The sequence below is a fragment of the Benincasa hispida genome, chromosome 5, assembly GCF_009727055.1.
Source record: "Benincasa hispida cultivar B227 chromosome 5, ASM972705v1, whole genome shotgun sequence".
NCBI lineage: Eukaryota > Viridiplantae > Streptophyta > Magnoliopsida > Cucurbitales > Cucurbitaceae > Benincasa > Benincasa hispida.
This window is the reverse complement of record NC_052353.1, coordinates 37,856,787-37,866,371: the sequence shown is the minus strand read 5'-3', so window position 1 is coordinate 37,866,371 and position 9,585 is coordinate 37,856,787. Positions and strand designations below refer to the sequence as shown.

General features: G+C 29.0%; 1 non-coding gene across 1 annotated transcript; it reads left to right on the top strand.

The window, feature by feature from the left end:
• Window positions 1-880: 880 nt before the first annotated feature.
• Window positions 881-952, top strand: TRNAP-AGG. Its single transcript has one exon. It is a non-coding gene; the product is annotated as a tRNA-Pro (tRNA).
• The last annotated feature ends 8,633 nt before the right edge of the window (window positions 953-9,585 follow it).

The window sequence follows — 9,585 nt, the reverse complement described above, 5'->3', positions numbered from 1 at the left end:
TTCTACTTGTTGATGAATTCTCTAGGCTCTCTAAATGCAGAAAATGCTGACCCTTGAAATGAGAAGAGTTCGTCTATTTGTAGGGCTTTTTGATAGGCTTCATAGGCTTGGGCTGGCTGGCCCATGGGTTTAGTTGACCCATGGGTTTGAGCCTGGTTAACCCATGGATTTAGTGAGCCCGTTGATTTGGGCTAGCCTTTAGGCCCAATTATTTGGATTTGGGCCTATTTTGGTATTTAGGCCTCATTAAACCCGATTTTGGGCTCAACTGTACTTTTACCCAAATAATTATATCAGACTGGGCTAAATTAATCCTACCCGATTCAACGGTCATGATGACATCATGTGACGTCACCGAAAATTGTCTTCAACTTCTATTCGGGACATGTGTTAACTCCTCATTGGTCTAATTTACTGATTTAGAATTTTTATCATTTAATTTAGTAGATGACGTGACAGCTTGTGATTGGTCCAAAATTTCTCATTCAACAACTGTCAAACTAAAATTTTCATTAGGGATTAAATTTGAACAGTATTTTTCTTGTCTCCCAATTGATTGTACCTACTCCGGTATAACCAATTTGAGAATATTCAAACTTTGTAGCTATCTAGATCTAAAAGGCATATAATGATAATATTAGCACATAGATTTCATTAATGTCCACTTTCAAAGTCAATACTGTAAAATATTGAAATTATTTCCTTGAGTAGGTCATTTGGTCTAGTGGTATGATTCTTGCTTTGGGTGCGAGAGGTCTCAAATTCGATTCTCTAAATGGCCTATCATAACTTTTAAAAAATTTCTTTATTCATAATCATACATCTTTCAAACTTTCTTAAACTAATCAAGTATTGTAATTCAAACTTCTTTATCATTATTGGGCATTTGGTCTAGTGGTATGATTCTCGCTTAGGGTGCGAGAGGTCTCGAGTTCAATTCTCGAAATGCCCCATTTTTTGTATTGAGGTTTCACTAAATATCTAAAAGGTATAAAATTAATAATATAGGCACATAGATTTCATTAATGTCACACATTCTTTATTGATCAATCACGAGCAAAGTCGAAGAGATTTATTAACATTTTACCATGTTTGATAGATAAAATGGAATTTATAAAATAATGATGAAGTGATCTTTAAAAAAATGGATATACTATCACATAGGGCATTTGAACTAGTGGTATGATTCTTGCTTTGGATGCGAGAAATCTCAAGTTCAATTTTTGGAATGCCTCCAGAGTCAAATCTTTTACAAATTTATCCTTTTTGGGAACCATATATGTTCATGTAGTAGATAAAATTGCATAACTATGATTCAGTATCAAGAAAGATATCAAAGCAAGAACTAGTGAATGGTATCCTCATTTTATGACATTCAATCAATCTTATAAACAAGAAAAACAATAATTGTATCAAAGCTTAAATACCAAATATCTATGATTTATTACAAACTTCAAACAATGATAAATATCATAACAATTTTAAAAGAAAAATATTAAAAATTCACATATTAATCAAACTTTAAATCAATGAAATATATATATATAAGTTCGGGTTGGATTAGGTCAACCCAATTTTTTTTAGCCCAACCTACGATCTACTCAACCCAAGACACACTAACGGAATACAATCTTACATTTGGGTTGGATAGTTCGGGTTGTTTCGAGTCATTTGACACCCCTACTAAATAATTAATAAATTATCCAATGAGGGCAACCTGACAATTTTCTACCATTAAACGTATGAAAAGAAATACCTTTATTTTGTTGAAAGTGCAATAAAAATGAGATGAAATATAAGTAAGGTTAGTTTTTCAATAATAAAAAGGAGCAAGAGCATTCATATATATGTCAATTTATAACCAAACATTAAATGATGTGAAAAAGAAAGTGTAATGGAAACTATTGGAAGTGAAACTGTGAGGTTCAGTAAAAGAACTTCCGTTGAAGAAGACAAGCTTCAAGGCACTTACTTTCTTTATTATTGTCCTAGATCCGAGAGCATGTCATATTTTTAAAGTCAAAATGAGGTTAATTCAATTGATATAAGTACGTGCAAATGACTAAAAGATCTGTGATTTGAATCCCCCACTCCGTTGAACTAAAAAAATTGTCACAAAGATAGGAAAATCATTTTAAAAACCAAAGTGAATTGTATGGGACAAATTATCTAACTTTCAAAAATTGCTATAAGGTGATGGGATGGGATGTACTTTAGATAGACCCAAAAAAAATCTCATTTTGTGACAGCAAAACATAAATTACAATTATGGTTTTAATATTATTTTTGGTTCCTTAACTTTCAACTTTTGTTAATTTTAGTGTTCGTATTTTCAACATGCCAAATCTTGCAGTTTTTAAAAACAACCATTTTAATTTATATTATATATAAAATTTAACAAAAATTTTATACGCACATGAAAATACCCTTTAATACAACTTTGTGACTAAGTACAAGAGATTTAGTGATTGAAGTGTCATCCTAAAATTTTGGTAAAAAATGAGATCAAATAGTCACTTCTTAAGTACAAGAACAAAAACATATGTATTGAAAGTAGAATGAACAAAATTAACGAAAGTTGAAAGTATATGGACTAAAATAAACCAAAGCTTAAATATAATAACTAAAATAATATTTAAACCATCAATAGTTTTCATAGATATAACATTGAACATCATAATCATCCACACATCAACATATAAACTTAAATGATAATCCCATTTGATAAAGTCTAAAAAATTCTCAACCAGCAGCAAGAAGATTCTATATAATGTCAATGTATGGCCAAACATTAAAGGGGTGAAAAAGAAAGTGTAATAGAAACCATGCAGAGTGAAACTGTGAGAGTAAATGAACTTTGGCTTATTATTTGCTTTATTAATTATTGCTTTAAGATCCTAATCTACCAATTGTCACAAATGCAGGAAATGAATTTTATAAGCAACGGAACTAAATAATATATATATATATTTAACTTTCCACAGTTCAAGGGATAGAATGTATTTTAGACAAAGAACATACACTTTTTTCTCATTTTTGACTCCAAAACAAAAATTACACGATTATTTTAAATCCTATTTTGAATTGTACTTTCAACTTTTTTTTTTTTTTTTTTTTTTTTTTTTTTTTTTTTTGTTAATTGTAGCCTCTATATCTTCAAAACGTCAATTTTCGTCCTTGTACTTTTAAAAACGATCATTTTAATATATCTTTATTTGCAAAATTTTAACACAAATTTTATACCCAAAGAAAACCGTTAATACAAATTTACAACTAAGTTTTAAAGGGATTTAGTGTTTGAAATGTCATCTTAGAATTTTGATAGAAAAACTAAGGTCAAAATACCACTTCTTACAAGTACAAGAACCAAAACATATGCATTGAATGTACAATGACTAAAATTAATAAAAGTTGAAAGCTCTCTTGAAAAAATGAAAGTTGCTTTGGTACTACGGTCGAAAAAATAGAGTAGCTTTGATACCACTAAAAAAAAGAATTGGCTCTAAGACTACTATTGAAAAATCAGAGTAGCTCTGATACCACAAATCAATATCTCAAATTTTGTTAAACAAAGAGAAGAAGAAAAGGAAAATGAGAGTGAAATTTAAACTTTTTATTAAAGTAGGAAAAAATTGGTTATAAACAATATGTAATACTCAAATTGTGGTATACAAAATTGTGATACACTCAATACATGGCAGCTCATCCTTATATAGGGCAAAGATATGACTTAATTAATACTACTAACTTACAACTTAAAACAATATTAAAAAGAGAAACTCACCAAACATTAAAAGCTTAAGAATAACATTTAAAACATTCTTATTATCAACAATTTAAAACAATAGTTTTCATAGATATAGCATTGAAAATCATAATTATCCATTTTATCATATATTTTTATCCATCCCTTCATCATATATCTCTACCCATTCCATATGAAGAGAATTCAACTAATGAGACCATAGGTAGGAGGAACTAGTAAATACTTTAGTAAGAAGCAATAACATAACCCTGGGTACTGAAAAATATAGATGTTAATCTATCAACGTGTCTAGATGTTAGACTGATTAAAGTGTTTAAGCCAATGAAAAAAACATCCCTTTGGTAAAGTAAGGTTTGATTCTCTTCCGTCTGGTATTTATTTTTTGAGGTAATGGCTGACAAGAAACCAATAGTCATGTCTAAGATGATTCCTATGGTGTCAAGAGTAACTGAACACAAGTTGAATGGATCCAATTACTATTCATGGAGATCAAATGTTCGTCATTTGATTAGGAGCATGGAGATGGATAATCACATCACGAAAGAGCCACCGATTAATGCTAGTAAAAAGATTTGGTGGCAGGACAATTCAAGAATGCTTCTACAAATCAAGAATTGATTTTAGACCGTAGATTTTTGCTACTTTTCATTTTCATTTCTTCATTATAGGATATAAACCTGCATAAGTATTACCACTTTTACTTTCAACTTGAATAACTATTATAACTTTTACCATCTAACAAACTTTTATTTTAAAAAAACATTAAAAAGAAGGATGATTATTTTAAATGGCAAAACTACTAGAAATATTTTTAAATATAGTAAAATGTCACGGTCTATCAATATCTATCACTGTTTAACACTGATAAATAGTGACAGTTTGCTATATTTGTAAATAAGTTGATTTATTTTCCTAAATTAGAAAAAGAAAACTCTAAAAAACTTCTCGTGTTTAACCAATTATGAAAGAAGAGACCTACTATAAAATTAATATATTTTAATAAAGAAAAATGAAACTAGGATTGATTTTTTAAAATGTAACATTATAACATATCATTTTGATCATTTTACTTTAGATTTCATTCTATTTATGTTCATATACTTTTTACTAAATATTAAAATAGTCATGGAAATTAGTTTATTCTTCATTTTTTATTAAAAAAATAGTCTCTATTAACATTCTTTTTATAAATCTTAAAAACCCATTCACATAATATTTGTTTCTATCATCAAACTATTATTATAGTTTAACGAATTTGGATAACATTTATTTTTTCATGACTAAATTTAAGGTTTATTAAAAATACATGAAGTAAAATTAGATAATTAAGACCCCGTTTAGTAACCATTTCATTTTTGTTAAACTAGCCTCGTTTAGTAACCATTTCATTTTTGTTAAACTAAGTCTATTTTTCTCATTTTCTTAGCCAAATTTCAAAAACAAAAGCAAGTCTTTAAAATCTACCTTTAAATTTTCAAAATTTCACAGATTTTTTAAAACATTGGTAAAAATGGATAATAGAGCATGAAATTTAGAGGTATAAGGAGTGCTTATAGGATTAATTTTCAAAAACTAAAATCCAAAAATCAAATATTAAGGCCTCATTTGTAACCATTTAGTTTTTTATTTTTGTTTTTGAAAATTAAGCCTATTTCATCAACCTTTCTTATAAGGATTTGCATATTTCTTAAGTACAATGGTTGAATGCTTAGCCAAATTCTAAAAACAAAAACAACTTTTTGAAAGTTACTTTTTTAGTTCTCAAAATTTGACTTGGTTTTTAAAATCATTAGTGAAAAGTAGGTAACAAAGGAAGAAATTTGGAGGTGGAAGTAGTGTCTATGAACTTAATTTAAAAATATATATATATATATATATTATCAATTAGGACTTGACTAAATGGGGCTAACTTCGTGTGTTTTTTTATTTTCTATTATTATTATTTAAACTAGTGAGCAAGTGGCTGAAACTGGACGTCAATATAAAAATTTCAATTCTTTTTTTAATCATAAGTTTTAGAAAGTAAAAATTAGAAAAGTTCAATGTCACCAAGCTTAAGGGTAAATCTTAATTGTTCTTTTTTTATGAAATTTAAAGTTTATGTAAAAGTTTAGTATATTTTTGTTCCCTAAGAATGAAGATAAACTTGAAGAATTTAAAATGTTGCACTAATAAGAACATTTAATGAAATTAGTGGCAGAGAGTCATATTGGACCTTTGGTCTAGTAGTATAACTTTTGCTTAGGTTGTGAGAGGCCTTGAGTTCAATTCTCATAATCCTAGAAATATTTCAGCACAAAAATAATTCATATGCCCATTTAGTGGTATAAAAGTAGCAAAATAATTATATACAAAAATAATTCAATTGCAATTACTCATAATCACGATATTTAAACTATGGTGAACAAAATAGTAGACATTTTTTTTTTTTAAAAAAAAAAAAAGAAATTTAATAGGATATAATAGAAAAGCACATAAAACATTGATAGTGTGTGATTACTATCCTATTTTACCATAAATAATTAGTGCAATTTTTTTTTGGATATTTGTAATACATGGTAGAATAAGAGAAAAAATCTAAAATAGGATAGTACACCTTTTTTATTGTACACATTTTTTTAGTCTTTTTATTTTCCCTCTTCTTCGATTTTTGCTTCTTCTCTCCATTTTTTCATTTTATTTTTTTTCTTAATTTTTGCTTCTTCTCTTTTTATTTTATTTTATTTATTCTTTCCTTTATCGATTTTTGCTTCTTTCCTTTATTTTTTTTATTTTCTTTCATTTTCTTCTTTCTCCCTTTCTTTTTCTTTCCTTTATTTTTTATTTTCTTTCATTTCTTTCTTTTTTCTTTTTATAGTTTTCTTTTCTTTCTTCGGTTTTTGCTTATTTTTTTTTTATTATTTTCTTTCTTCAGCTCTTGCTTATTCCTTTTTCTTATTTTTATTTTTTTCCCTTACACCAATTTTTGCTTCTTCCCTTATCTTTTTTTTATTATTTTCTTTTCTTTTCTTTCTCCGATTTTTTGCTTCGTCCCTTTCTTTTTTCTTTTTTTAGTTTTCTTTCATTTTTTCGGTTTTTGCTTCGTTTTTCCTATTTAATTTTCTTTTCTTTTTTTTTTTTTTCAGTTTTTGCCTCTTCTCTTTCTCTTATTTTTAAAATTTTTCTTTCTTTTATTTGAATTTTTTCTTCTTCCCCTTTTTTTCACAAGAATCTAGAGGCCGAGTTCCATACGCAGGACTTGAAAGTACTCAATTCATAAGTGACTTAACACCAACAAGCCAATCATCAAGTTTGATAATTATAAAAAATAATAAATATAAATAGAAAATGAAAGTCTATCAGTGATAGCCACTAATATTTTCTATCATTGATAGCTTAATCTTTGATTATATTTTCGTAATTAATAGCCACTTATAGAAATCAATCATTGATAGCCAACTTAGTGAATTTAATTAATAAAGTTGAATCTCGAACTAAAATGTAAGTGGAATGCCTAGAAGTTATGACTAATAGCATGTTTATTAGTGATAAAGCTATCATCGAAAATAAAAGAGACTTATAAATATTTGGAAAAGACAAGAAAGAGGCAAAAAGGTGTTCAGTGGCTATGATTGATAGAAGCTACTACTGATAGCATGTTACCAGTGATAGAAGCTAATACTAATAGCATGTTATCGATGATAGAAGCTATCCGATAGCACATCATCGGTGATAGAAGCTACCACTAATAGCACGTTATCGGTGATAGAGAACTATTACTGATAGCATGATATCAGTGAGATCATTGATAGCATCTTATTAGTGATGTTATCAGTGAAAGAAGTTATCACTGATAACCACAATATGAGTGATGTTAGTGATATCGATGATAAAACTTAGGTGATATCTATATATCGAGTTTTTTTTCAAAGGTGATAACCAGTTATAGAAGCCTATCATTGATAGTCTTAAGTATTAATATTTTAAGGTTGATTCTAATTTATGAAAGTCTATCAGTGATAACGATTGATAGCCATGATAAAAGATTATTAGTGATAACTACTATGGTAATCAAAATAAATCTATCATTGATAGCCACTGATAGCCTTAAGTAGTAACATTTCAACGTTGATTCCAATTGATGAAAGTGAATCAATGATAGCTTCTAATAATTGATAGCAAATTAAAAGCTAATATTTCAATATTGTATTAATTTTTATCAAATTGAAAGTTATCGCTGATAGCAACTATCATCGATAGCAATTCATAGAAGCTATCAGCGATAGCAGCTATCAGTGGTTATCAGTGATAGCTTTTAATTTGAGAAAATCAGGAAGAAGCGAACAAAATGGTGGCTAGGCATGGGTTTTTTAGTCTTTTACCATTTTTTGATCTATATATGCAATTATTTTATCCTTGTACTATATATTATATTATTTTGGGCTTGAATTCTATTTATGCAACTAGCCTTTTTTTTTTTTTTTTTCTTCTTCTTCTTTTTAGAGTACAAATGAAATGGGGTTGAGGGATTGAGGGATTGAGGGATTTGAACCACGGACCTCTCAATCCCAAGTACATACAGATGTCAGTTGATTTATGCTCTTTTTAGCTTATTGCAATTTGAAAACAAGGAAAATTGAATGTGATGATCAAACATATTAACCCAAAAACGTCTATTAGCATAAAATGTTTTTTTTCGAAGACAATCAGTATAAAATGTTCCTCTTTGAATATCATAATTATACTCTTTTAGCATCTCATAATTTAAGGGTCTTTTGTACGGATGACCTCTTTTTTGGGGACAAAATGAAAAATGGGTATCTTTTTAAAATTGAATGAAAAGTGGCATTCTGCTTATGTCAGCACCCTATGAATATACCCATTTAACCCTGAAAGCCATCTGCATGCTATGCTTCATAAGTTTCCTTGACACTTGATACTCGATCCTTGATCCTCGATATTTGATGCTCGATGTTTCATGCTCTACACTCTTTGCTCTATGTTATATGCTCTATGTTATATGCTCTATGCTATATACTAGCTACACGAAAGAACCCCTGTGAAGAGGATTTCAGTGGAAGTGGATCATCCCAATTCCCATTCGTTTTTTAAAAATAAATTTTACAGTACATGCATTAGGAAAACAAAAACAAAATTATATAGCATGCCAAAAATTAAAAGAACCAAAAGGTTTAGAAACCTTACCCTTGAGGAATTTCTTTGATTGAATCCCACGAACACAACCACGAAAGAGTCCTCAGTATTCTCTGGGGAGAATCTAAAAGGTGTGAGCTCTAGAGAGTTTTGGGATTGAGGGAGTGAAGGAAATTGGACATTAGGATTTCCATGAGCAACGAAATGATCGTTCCAAATTTCATTCGAAATTGAACACAAACAATTACAATCAAGAAACGGACACTTACAGGTCATACACAATACGAAATTACAACATGTTTTACTAGATAATCAAGGGAAAGATTAAACATATCTTTGAAGACTCATCTTCAAATTCCGTAGATCATGAATGCTTGTTCAATCTCCAAGACTGCAACACACGAACGCTCGAACACAGCGACCGCAACACAACACGGTCAACAACAAACTCGAACTCAACGAACAACCTCCAAAAATCTCGACTCAGTCGAGTTGAGTGAGACACCACCACAATGGCTACCTTGGTATTCTCGGTATGAGAATCAAAAAGTGTGGGCTCTGTGTGGACTTGGTTAGAGGAAGAGACCAAAGGAATAACAACCGTGTAAAGGATTGAGCAAATGGGAGATGACAAAAGTTTATCGTATAGACGAATGCCAAATCGTTTAGTAAATGACAAATTATCG